Genomic DNA, 11,434 nt, shown 5'->3' with positions numbered 1-11,434 from the left:
CTGCAAGTCAAGAAGTGAGTCCTCACCAGAAACCAACATTACCAACACCTTGATATTAGACTTCTAGCCTCCAGAAATGTGAGAAAATAAATTTCTGTTCTTTAAGCTACCCTCTCTGTAATATTCTGTTAAAGCAGCTCTAGCTGACTAATGCAACCTGTGAAAACCATTCTTAACTCACTGGCCATACAAAAACACAGAGGAGGGAGCAGCTTGCTAACCTTAAGATACACGATTAAGAAAGTACTTTTGGAAAATTTCCTTGAATGAAACCAGGGAAGTGAAGTAGTGCAGTCTAGCCCCAAAGATTCGATCTTATTTGCTCTGGAATCAGGACTCAAAAGTCTCCTTGAGCCAACTTGCAAGTTGTGCTCACAGTCTGTGGAAGAGGGGATGAAGAACCAAGTCTCAGAGGCCAAGGAGTTATCATCAGGAGGAAAGAAGGCTAAAACACACGAAAATGGTTCACACTCAACAAGCCCTATTTATCCCTGTCCTAAAAGATCATTCATCAGAGGCCTCACTGACAGAGCTCAGTGCAACTCTGTACAACAGAAGTATAGCTAAAATTCTTTCTGGAAATTGATTTTTTTTTTAAGTCTTGAGTTTTTATCCTATTCAAGAGTGAGTTTTCACAAATATTATCTTTCTTTCATAAAACAGCAAATTTTCCTTAACATAATGAGCACATAGCTATAGAATTCCTCTCATTGAATGCATTATAATTTATCTGCTAAATTATTTTTTAAATATTTTACATATGATTTTATAAATTGCATTTTATTGATTCTATTTTGTTAATCAATAATAAGTTTAATTTACCTGATGCAGGCAAATATTATTTAAATTGATTACTAAAAGTAATAAATATTTGTGAAAAATCTCTCTACCTCAACATTTAGTTCAGAACTTAGCTTCTTTCCTTAGTGATTTTTCAATTATATAAATAACCATTGATTTTGGTAGGTTTTAGAAATAACCATGTTTCTTCTTAAATATAATTAAATATATATTTATATTGCGTGATTTTATTTTATTTTGAAATAATTTTAAATTTATTTAAAAACTGCAAGAATAATACCAAAAAAAATTATTTCCTGAATCCTTTGAGAGTAAATTACCAGTATAATGCCCTAGTACTCAAATGCTTCAATATGTACTTCCTAACAACAGGACTATTCTCTCATGTAATCACAATACAACAAACACTGATACCTCTAACCTGCAGAGAGCATTCAATTTTGCCAATAATATCCTGGAATTAATTTGCTTAGGACCATTTTTTTCCTTTAGTTGCCATGTTTCTTTTAGTCTCTTTCAATTCAAAGCAATTTCTCAGTTTTTCCTTGACTTTCATGATTTTGACCTGAGAAGATTATGGGTCAGTTATTTTTTAGAATTATTCTCAAGTTTGATTTATCTGATGTCTTCTCATGATTAGATTCAGATTTTACATGTTTCGCTGGCAATTTTACTAAAGTGATGCTGTGTCCTCCATTCTGTGTATTATCAGACAATGTGCAACATACACAGGGTGGAATTTTGTTTTCTCCCTTTATATATTTGGTATTCTTGTCTTCAACAGTAAACCCCTGGGTGTTATTTCAGTGTAGGAGCCTCTGAGTGGCCTTGCAGGTACAAAGGACCAATCTGTGAGTTTCTTGGGCCTTGAAATTAAGTAAAAAATCTGGTTCCAATTATTTTCAATATTTTAAAAATTTGATCAGTTTCCTCTTAATGTAAACAATCTTATGTCAGTGCCACTGCTATTCACTGTGGATACTGCTCTTCATTCCTCTTCAGATCCCACATAGTTGGCTAGATGACTGCTGCGTCCATGCCTCCTGCAGAGGCTCTCCTTACTCACCTAGGCTTTGATGCCCCAAACTAGGCAGCCCTCAGCATAGCCATTCCCATTCCTGAATGGATGATCTTTCCAACCTGCTTGGATGATGACACACTACACTGGGCTCTTCCCTCTACTTGTGAGAATACCTGCCTTACTCAGTCCTACTGAGTATATCTTGGACTGATTTATTCAAGAATGAAGGAAGGAGGGAAGGAAAAAAGGAAGTAATAACAGAGTATATAAAGTTATATTTCTTCTTTTTCTGTTGAAAATTTGATATTATATACTATATAATTTCAAGTTATTTCAAATTATATATATAAATAATATGGTTCACATATTTCTTTTTATAACTAATGTATTTAAGGTCCCGAGAAAAAGTTTCTTAAGGAAAATAATTTAATTTATAAGAATATGAAATGCTAAAAGACAGAGACCCATATCTCAAAGAATATTCAAATAATAAAAAATAATTATGCCAGATGAGAAGCTATATATCTACTTTACCTATGGAAACTTTAGTCACAAGTAATACAAATAATTATACATCCCAAATGGGAGTGATTTGAGAAGTTCCAAAAATAATCCTCCGTATCTTAGTAAAACCATTATCTTCCAATTGCTAAGGCAAAATCCTCCCTTGCTCCTGATCTGCAATTCACTGACTTAGAGATGCTTCTTTGGTTCTGATAGTAATGACTATAAAAGGAAAATTTAATTAAGAGGTCATTTTATAGCCACTTGAAATGGAGATGAAACAACTAAATTTCCTTCTTTTTTGTAACATTAGAAATTATTTTCAATCCACCAACACACCATAGTTATCCTGGTATGTATCCTCGGCTACATGGTCCTGGGTATGAAATAGTAGAAGAATGTTTGAGAATTGACCCAATGAGGATTAAAAGTTCTGGGGCAGTTACTGCATGTTAGGCACAATGGGTTTGTTCCTAATAGGGAGAAATGAAAGAAACAGTATATCAAACTTTTCTGATACCAATTTTACATCCTTTGGACTGGAGACTTCATGATGAAGTGAAACTGCCCAAAGTTGTCATTAACTACATTTCTATTGTGTTTACTTCATCAGAAAAGGCTAGCCCTTCAGTTAATTTCATAATTCACATTCATTTGTCACTAAGGTTAACTTATCTCCCAAGTATTCCTGAAAATTTTCTAAAACAGACTGAAGAACACTCAGAAAGAAAAGGATAGACTTTGTATCAATATTCTGAAAATTCTGCCTCCAATATAATTACTTTTCTTGCAATTTATTTGATCTTATTTGTAGTATCCTTGAGAATTATTTTTCTTTATCTTTGAAGTATAATAGTTTTACTAGCATATTTCTCAAGGTTGATGATTCCATATAATTTTCCCAGTTTTCCAGCTGGCCCTTTCAGTATATGGACTTGGGCTTTCTATTTCTGGAAATTTTTTTCAATCACAATTATAAATATTAATTTTGTATGAATGCATTGTTTTAGTCTTCACTAACTCCAATTACACAAATATTATTCCTTCTTTTCCTATCTTCCATTTCTACTATGTCCTTACTGGCTCTTTTCACTTCTTTAATTTTTGTATCTTTGGTTGTTCTCCTGTTTTTCCTAATTGTTATGAAGTTTTATTTATTTTTATTCTCCCTTGAGCATCATACATTTGTTTTTATTTCTGAGATAATTTCTTCAATGTCTTCCATTTCTATACTGAATCTAATCCACCTTCCTTCATTTCTTTTTCTCTTTTTCTGCTCTTTTCTCATCTTAATTTTTAAATTATAATTCAAGGGATTTTTCCGTATCACTAAATACTTTTTTTGTGTATATTTAACTAAGTTGAAGTACACGAAGTCCTTTACATACAAACGAGTTCCATTCCAAGAGCGCATTTGTAAGTCCAATTTGTTCGTAAGTCCAACAAAGTTAGCCTAGGTACCCAACTAAGAAAATCGGCTACATAGTACTATACTGTAATAGGTTTATAATACTTTTCACACAAATAATACATAAAAAACAAACACAAAAAATAAAGAAAACATTTTTAATCTTACAGTATAGTATCTTGAAAAGTACAGTAGTACAATACAACAGCTGGTATACAGGGACTGGCATTGAGTGATCAGGCAAGAAGAGTTACTGACTGGAGGAGGGAGAGGAGGTGGGAGATGGTAGAGCTGAAGGATAGTCAGCAATAGGAGATGGAGGGCAAGCTGCAATTTCACTCACTCACATCCTAGGTTTGAAATAAAGATACTGTACTATCGTACTCCTTACGGTATTGCACAGCAAAGTTCACAAAAGCACACCCACTGGTAGAGGATGCATGCACGTGACAATGTATGCCAGACGCGTGAACTAACTTACATGATTGGACATTCGAACGCACGTTCAAATCTTTGAAAGTTCACAACTTGAAGGTTCGTATGTAGGGGACTTACTGTATTGCCTTACAGTTGTTTTTTGCTACATGCTTTCCTTCTTTTTATTTTTTGGAGAAATGGAGAGTTTCATCAGTTAAAGTTCATTAAATTTTATTTTCTGATTCTTATAATAATTTTGTATAGATTTATAGAGTTTTCTTTTGCTCATTGTTGTGAACTTTAGGTATCTAACAGAATTTCTAGTTCAGTGGCATCTTCTTTTATCAGTACATCAAAATAGATAAAATTCCAGACCTTTAATGGGTTTTGTTACTTCTTTTTTTATGGTTGGGAAAGAGGTTGTGTGTCTCTGACATTTGGCTCTCTTTTGTCTGGTAAGACTCTAAGTTTTCCCCCTTTATTACCCAATTATCTCACAAATTTCTCTTTTCTCTTTTCTATTCTGCTTTTCTTGGCCTGTCCTTGCTCACCACAGAGGTTGGCAGTGGTGCTATCATGTAAAGATTGTTTTCTGGGATTTGATGCTTTTCTTTTTTTATTTACTGTTATTTTGAAGTTTGGTCATTGTTTGTCTTTAAGTCATGTTTAGGCATATTTTTGGTATAGTTTTGTTATTATTGTTGCTTGCTTCTTATAGTTTTGAATTGTTTGGAGATGGTATATTGAAGGATGCAAACAGCCATTATTATCTTCAGCTCCCTGGAAGTTCTTTGTTTTTAAGCTTTTATTTCTATTTGGCCTATGCTCCTTAACCCATGTTATTTAGAATGAATTATGTGTTATGAGCAAGTAAGTTATCTTATTATTTATTATTATTATTTCTCTCTTCCTCAATAATCAAATACACACATTATGATAGCTAGAATGAAATTTGCATTGTTATTAATGCATTATAACAATAAAGTGAAACTTGAAGAAAAATAATACCCAGTCCTGAAGTTGGAGATTTCCATTCCAGCAAACACAAGGTAGATGTGCTATGCAATCAAGGAGTATATTTTATATTACCAAATTATACCCTTGCTGTACCTGTTATGTAGTTAAAGACAAAGCAGTTCAGTCTTATGAATGTCAACTGAGTAGTTGTTAATAGTAATAAATTAAATTTAAATACATTAAAACATTTAAATGAAACAGCACTATATTACCCAAAATGAGGTAGGTGTAAGTCATCGGAGCATAAATTATTACCTATTTTAAAAATTGCTAGTTTCTTATTTTCTGGCAAGAAAACAGTGAGCCATTTTAAGCTCACTGGCAAAGCCAAGTGTATTTTAGCACAGTTTCAAGATAAAAACAACTTGTCGTGTCAATAGCTGAGGCAAAGAGGTTAGTGAGATGTAGTTTAGTACCAATATATCCTATTTTGCCACGCAACTTAAGAAGAAAAAAGTAGTGGGAGGTTTGACTCTACATTTCACTTTACCAGTGACAAATTACAGTGATTATTGGAAATAATCCTTATCTAAAGAATAAACAACATTCTATTTAAAAAATTTGTTCTCAGTTGCGCTCAGCTTCTTCTTTCTAGTATCCTCATCAAGAAAAACAATCAGCATTTTCCTTTCTCCCAAGTGTCTATAAGATGATAATGTTATTTGGAAATTACATGATGAATTGTTACTACACATTTCAAAGGCCTTTTACACGCATTGCCCCAGGGTCCATCTTCAACCCCGTCACAGCCACCTCTCCCCTTCCCCTTTCTTTTCTTTATCCACTTTGCCAAAGGGACTAATTTTTCTTTATTTCTACATTGGTTGTTTGCAACCATCTAATCTATCCTTTGGGGATTTTTCTTCCCCCAAACTTGAAGTGAAATAAGGATGCTGTCTCCTTTGTTCCTTCTTTGTTGCCAGTAAAAATAAACAAGCCAGTAGACTTTCCTGCTAATCACTAAGATGAAAAAAAAAAAAGATTTTACAAAATTAAACACAACTGAGTTGCTAAAGTTATAAATTTCCCAATTCATGATTCATGGAAAATGATTAATTTTCCTTTCCAAAATGGGAGGCTCCTACACAATTTTGTGTGGCTACCAGTTTCTATCCTTGAGATAGGGCTCATTAAACAGATCAACATTCCTTGTATTTTTGTCTTTAAGCAACGAATTGTTTGAAACATTCCTATAAAATATGCTACCTCCCAAAGTAGCATATTTTCTGAGGATATACCTCAGAAAATATCCCAAAGTAATATGTTCCTCTTTTATTGAAATGGATAATTTGCATGTCATTAAGCTTCAGACTAGGCCAAGAATTTTTCTTCTGGGTAGGTACTTAATATCAGTCACTTCTTTGAGTTTCAGTTTGCTTGAGTTTCATTTTGTTTCTTTTTTCTTTTTGTTTTTAATAGACTTTCTTTTTTAGAGCAGTTTTAGATTCAAAGAAAAATCAAGAGGAAAGTTCCCATATACCTCCTGCCTGCACACATGCACAGCCTTCCCTACTATCAATATTCCCCACCAGAGTGATACATTTGTTATAATTAACGAAACTATATTGATGCATCATTATCATCCGAAGTCCATAGTTGACATTGAGTTCTTGGTGTTGTATTGATAGAGTCTATGGGTTTGGATCAATGTATAATGACATGTATCTTCCATTATAGTATCATACAGACTAATTCTACTGCTCTAAAGATCCTCTGTGCTCTGGTAATTCATCCCTCCCTCTTCGCTAACCCCTAGTGACTACTGATCCTTTTACTGCCTCCACAGCTTTGCCTTTTCCAGCATGTCATGCAGTTGGAATCATTTGGTGTACAGGATTTCCAAATTGGCTTCTTTCACATAATAATATGCATTTAAGTTTATTCCTTGTCTTTTCATGGCTTAATAGCTCATTTCTTTCTTTTTTTTTTAATAAAACTTTTTTTTTTTTTTTTTAGAGAAACTTTAGGTTCACAGTAACATTGAGCAGAAGGTACAGGGATTTCCCATATATACACAGCTCCCCCCAAACCCGCAAGTGATATCCCCCACCAAAATGGTACATTTGTTATAACTGATGAAATCTACACTGACACATCATAATCACCCAATGTACATATTTCATGTTAGGGTTCAGCCTGTTGTTGTACATTTGATGGGTTTGGACATGATCCACCATTGTAGTATTATACAGAGTAGTCTCACTGCCTTAAAAATCCTCTGAACTCTACTTATTCATGTCTGCTTCCTCACTAATCCTGGCAACCTTATTACTCTCTCCATAGTTTTCCCTTTTCCAGAGTGTCATATAGTTGGGAATCATACAGCAGATAGTCTTTTCATATTGGGGTCTTTCACTAGTAATATCCCCATATCTTTTCATTTCATTGATAGCTTATTTCCTTTTAGAGCTGAATAATATTCCATTTTCTGAATGTATCACAGTTTATTATTCATCCATTAATATACTGAAGTGCATCTTAGTTGCTTCCAAGTTTTGGTATCAGTTTGTTTCTTTTTATTATTCATATTTAATAACTTGAAACTTTTATCCTTTAATACGGGTGGGTGCAAACTCTCTAGTTCCAGGCATGTTATTAAATGGTGAGTTGTAGGATGCTTTTCAAACCACTCATCCCTGCCACTCCCCATAAACATGATATTGATGTACTTCTTTATCCCCATCCAGGAACATATCTTCTCTAACCTCTGAAAAAATACTGCCTTGAAATATCCCAAACTCAGTTATTTGGTAATGGGTTGTCATTTTTTGCAGTTTCTTAGGTCATTAGCTGACTTTATTTCTTTTCCCCTTTTTTTTTAATTTATAGAAAATAACCAGATCACAACAGAGTGACTTTCTTTTCCTCCATTAAGTTCACAACTATTTTTGAAATAAAAGAGATCTTTTGAAATAAGAGGACTTAATTTGAAAACTAGTTTATTCTAACTTCTTTTCTCTAGTACCCTTAATAGGAAAGAATAAAAAGAAATGTACATATGAGTTTTATTCATGAAAACTATATTCAAGCATTTTAAAAAATGAATCCTTGTCCACTGCTGGCTCAACTCATCCGTTAGCACTGAACTGTCAGATACTAGAAGGTCACATACTCCTTTCTAAAAGATCTGCATCTTTTAAGATATCATGAGTTAATTACCCACTGGTCAATAATGGCTAGAATATTCCCTGAGGCTTCATGCCTGAAGACTGGAACACCTATAGGAAAGTAACTTTGGGAGTCAATATTTTGATGAACAGCTCCATGAAAATGCTCACATAGAAAAGGGCATCTCCTTGCAGTGCAGCAGCAGAAGAATGTTCTTTCTTCTCCTGTGCTGATATTTTAAATACAATGGATTTTTCTATCATTTTATCCCTTTCCTCAAACCATGGATGGGAGGTAGGAAACTTGCCTTGTAGCCCTTTCGGTGACGAGGGCTTGTTTCTTGCCTTATTCTGGTCAGTGTATTTTTTAGGTCCAATACCAGCAAATGTTCTTATATTTTGCTTCTTCCCAGATGGCTACATTGCTTGGTACCTCAGATACAGATACAATCTGTTAGATTGAAGAATTCTTTGAATGTTTTTCTGTCCACGTAGTTTAGTGAAATAATATGGACTAAAACAGATACCAATACAAAAACAAAGAATACTACATATAGTGCAGTATGCAATTAAAGAAAAGTTGACCTTATGAAGAAACTCAGAGGGAGTATGAATAATGAGTGGAATACAGAAATTCACAGGAATTTGAGTATTTCTGTTGGAAAAGTAAGTACATAATCATGGAATACTTCACAACTTGTCTTTTGACCTGTGCACATGAGCAATGCCACAATTAGACCTACTGTGTCCTGAATGATTATAGCAAACATCAGAATGCCAATAAGGTATTCCTATGAAGTTCCTAAATCACAATGAACAGTAGATTTTCTTTTACTACATATATATCAATAATTTCCAAATGGTTTATCTCATCTGCCTCTGAGGTAGTTGAGATTAAAGCAAATAATTCTGAGATCTCGCAAGGGATTATTGAAGCTGACAAATGCTGTATGGAATTTCACAAGCTGCCCTTTCTAGCAGAGAAAGCTGAGTGTGCAGTACTTGAGGGATCAGGAAATAAAGACACCTGGTTACAATTTATCACCATTTTCTTTGGCTAGACTGACCTCCTTGTCTTGTGATCTTTTATTGCTCTTGACTTCCCTCATTAACTATTTCAAATACATTATTACATTATGTTTTCAAAGTTCACAAGTATTCAGTAGATATGGGATTTAAAAGCACTGTGTAGAGTATATAGGTCAGAAGCTTTGTGTTGCCACAGACTCCCTGCATTAAGCTGCAACAGTTATCCTGTGTGAGTTCATATAGGTTTGCTCCCTTCCCTCTCCTATTTCCCATTGTTGCTTTGTAAGGTTTCAGGGGAGGGCATGTCAAGAATTGATTCTGTTTAGTAAAAGCCATGTGGCCTATTGGCCCAGTTTTTAAAAAATCATCACTAAATGAGATCTTCGCGTCTATAATTGTCCTAGTTGGTTGACCAGAAAATCTGGCCTCAAGTTAGACCTACCCACAAACTGTTTGAAGCTTTCTTTCCAAGCCCAACATCCCCAGAGTTTCTGTTGAAATGAATAGATTCATTGAAATGCATCTGTATATATAATATTATTAAGAAAGAAAATTTTCTTTCAGTATTTGTCCATTTTCCCTCCTACAATGTCAATTTTAGTAACTCTGATACAGCACTTCCACAATTTACTCAAGAAAACTTATCCTCTTCTGTGTTAAAGATGTTTAAATCATTAACTTTAGCCAAGAAAAGTCTCTTGGGAATCAGATCCACTTCTCCAACTACTTATTGAACCTCCAATTTGGGGTCCCTTAGTCATCTAAAACTCAACATTTCAAAAATTCAACTTATCATCTCTTCCCACCTTTTGATACCTAAGTGATTATTATAATTGTGCATGAAGTTGAACTAAACAAAAACTCTGAGCTTTATCTTGGACTATTCCATGTCACTCACATCCAAATTCATCCATTTCTAAATCATGTTGCTTTAGCTTTCCAAATATGTCTTAATTCTATTCACTTCTCTCACAAATACCATTTACTTTGAAGAAAACACCATAGCATTTCAGTATGTTAATTTGGTTCCTTTTTTCAAGCTTTATACATTCTCTAATCCATTATTTACATTACAGCCACGGTATCTGACACTTCAGTAATTAAAAGCCTATAAACACTCTTTTCTTCTCTTAGGAATAAGTCCAAATTAAGTAGAATATCTTATAAGGTCTTAAATAACTTAATGCCTGGTATTTCTCTGGCTTCATTTATTACCATTTTCAATTAAACAAGCTCACATCATTTAAGTCAGCATGAACTTATTAACTTAGTGCTATTTAGATCTATAAATTGCTCTTATATTTTAAAAATTTTGATATTCTATAATGAGAAATTATTAATTTTAATAGTAGACACTTATCTCTCAAAAATGATCACACAACTATTGTCAATGGCAAATCAACTAAAAATCAACTGTACTAAAAAACGGTGAAAAACATTGATGATATACTTAAAAATCAAACAGTTAATAGCTAAAATGAGAAAAAAAAACTTTAGCAAGAATAAGGTGGCACTGATTAATATAAAGTGAAGATTTAACTAGTGCAAAATAAAATATTGGTGGATCCTTCTTTATCTTGGGTGTAGGAAAAGGCTTTCTAAGTATGACTAAAAATCTGGGGCAATAAAAGAATGGTTAATTGGTTATACAATTTTTAATTGTCACAACAAAGTTACCATAAATGAAATAAAAATATAACTGACAAACTGAAAGATGATACTTGCAACATATCATAGAAACAGGGCTAAATCTTTCTAATATATAAAGAACTCTTAAAAATTGAGAGAAAAATTACAAAAGTCTAAAAGTATAATGGACAAAATATACAAACAGATAATTCTCAAACAAAAAATGAAAATGTTATCCTTAAACATAAAAAAGTATGTTCAACATCATACATAATTAGAAGAAAGCAATTTAAAACATAACTGAGATAGTATTTTCACCTACCAAATTGGAAAATATTAAACTGTAAAACAGCACATCTCTTGGTGGGACTGGAGAAACAGACTCTCATATATTGTTTATGGGAACACAAATTTATACAAACCTTGTGAAGGAGAATTTGGCAAAACTCACCAAAAAATACATAGATGTTTACTTATTAATTCAGTAATCCCAATTTTAAG

Source organism: Hyperoodon ampullatus (assembly GCF_949752795.1).
Source record: "Hyperoodon ampullatus genome assembly, chromosome: 17".
In the NCBI taxonomy this organism is placed as follows: Eukaryota; Metazoa; Chordata; class Mammalia; order Artiodactyla; family Ziphiidae; genus Hyperoodon; species Hyperoodon ampullatus.
This window is presented reverse-complemented; position numbering follows the sequence as displayed.